Raw genomic sequence first — 2500 nt, 5'->3', positions numbered from 1 at the left:
ATGTCAAGATCAATTCCTTTTGATCCCAAACTTCTCCCACATCACTTTGAAGGCATTTGTGAGGATTGAGTCCAGCCAGTTTTCCAAAACCATGATTTTCGTTTTTCACCAAAATCACCACCAAGCCACAAAATCAAGCCAAAACACCAAAATCATGAACTTGGCTATGCACCAACCATGTCAAGATCAATTCCTTTTGATCCCAAACTTCTCCCACATCACTTTGGAGGCATTTGTGAGGATTGAGTCCAGCCAGTTTTCCAAAACCATGATTTTCGTTTTTCACCAAAATCACCACCAAGCCACAAAATCATGAACTTGGCTATGCACCAACCATGTCAAGATCAATTCCTTTTGATCCCAAACTTCTCCCACATCACTTTGAAGGCATTTGTGAGGATTGAGTCCAGCCAGTTTTCCAAAACCATGATTTTCGTTTTTCACCAAAATCACCACCAAGCCACAAAATCAAGCCAAAAATCCAAAATCATGAACTTGGCTATGCACCAACCATGTCAAGATCAATTCCTTTTGATCCCAAACTTCTCCCACATCACTTTGAAGGCATTTGTGAGGATTGAGTCCAGCCACTTTTCCAAAACCATGATTTTCGTTTTTCACCAAAATCACCACCAAGCCACAAAATCAAGCCAAAACACCAAAATCATGAACTTTGCTATGCACCAACCATGCCAAGATCAATTCCTTTTGATCCCAAACTTCTCCCACATCACTTTGAAGGCATTTGTGAGGATTGAGTCCAGCCAGTTTTCCAAAACCAACATTTTCGTTTTTCACCAAAATCACCACCAAGTCACAAAATCATGAACTTGGCTATGCACCAACCATGTCAAGATCAATTCCTTTTGCTCCCAAACTTCTCCCACATCACTTTGGAGGCATTTGTGAGGATTGAGTCCAGCCACTTTTCCAAAACCAACATTTTCGTTTTTCACCAAAATCACCACCAAGTCACAAAATCAAGCCAAAACACCAAAATCTTGGAACTTGGCTATGCACCAACCATGCCAAGATCAATTCCTTTTGATCCCAAACTTCTCCCACATCACTTTGAAGGCATTTGTGAGGATTGAGTCCAGCCACTTTTCCAAAACCATGATTTTCGTTTTTCACCAAAATCACCACCAAGCCACAAAATCAAGCCAAAACACCAAAATCATGAACTTGGCTATGCACCAACCATGTCAAGATCAATTCCTTTTGCTCCCAAACTTCTCCCACATCACTTTGGAGGCATTTGTGAGGATTGAGTCCAGCCACTTTTCCAAAACCATGATTTTCGTTTTTCACCAAAATCACCACCAAGTCACAAAATCAAGCCAAAAATCCAAAATCATGGAACTTGGCTATGCACCAACCATGCCAAGATCAATTCCTTTTGATCCCAAACTTCTCCCACATCACTTTGAAGGCATTTGTGAGGATTGAGTCCAGCCACTTTTCCAAAACCATGATTTTCGTTTTTCACCAAAATCACCACCAAGTCACAAAATCAAGCCAAAAATCCAAAATCATGGAACTTGGCTATGCACCAACCATGCCAAGATCAATTCCTTTTGATCCCAAACTTCTCCCACATCACTTTGAAGGCATTTGTGAGGATTGAGTCCAGCCACTTTTCCAAAACCATGATTTTCGTTTTTCACCAAAATCACCACCAAGCCACAAAATCAAGCCAAAAATCCAAAATCATGAACTTGGCTATGCACCAACCATGTCAAGATCAATTCCTTTTGATCCCAAACTTCTCCCACATCACTTTGAAGGCATTTGTGAGGATTGAGTCCAGCCACTTTTCCAAAACCATGATTTTCGTTTTTCACCAAAATCACCACCAAGTCACAAAATCAAGCCAAAAATCCAAAATCATGGCACTTGGCTATGCACCAACCATGTCAAGATCAATTCCTTTTGCTCCCAAACTTCTCCCACATCACTTTGAAGGCATTTGTGAGGATTGAGTCCAGCCACTTTTCCAAAACCATGATTTTCGTTTTTCACCAAAATCACCACCAAGCCACAAAATCAAGCCAAAACACCAAAATCATGAACTTGGCTATGCACCAACCATGTCAAGATCAATTCCTTTTGATCCCAAACTTCTCCCACATCACTTTGAAGGCATTTGTGAGGATTGAGTCCAGCCAGTTTTCCAAAACCAACATTTTCGTTTTTCACCAAAATCACCACCAAGTCACAAAATCATGAACTTGGCTATGCACCAACCATGTCAAGATCAATTCCTTTTGATCCCAAACTTCTCCCACATCACTTTGGAGGCATTTGTGAGGATTGAGTCCAGCCAGTTTTCCAAAACCAACATTTTCGTTTTTCACCAAAATCACCACCAAGTCACAAAATCAACCCAAAAATCCAAAATCATGGAACTTGGCTATGCACCAACCATGTCAAAATCAATTCCTTTTGATCCCAAACTTCTCCCACATCACTTTGAAGGCATTTGTGAGGATTTAGTCCA

Source organism: Phaseolus vulgaris, chromosome 11, assembly GCF_051622355.1.
Source record: "Phaseolus vulgaris cultivar YP4 chromosome 11, ASM5162235v1, whole genome shotgun sequence".
NCBI lineage: Eukaryota > Viridiplantae > Streptophyta > Magnoliopsida > Fabales > Fabaceae > Phaseolus > Phaseolus vulgaris.
The sequence above is the reverse complement of the archived record's forward strand: the minus strand, read 5'-3'. Positions refer to the sequence as shown.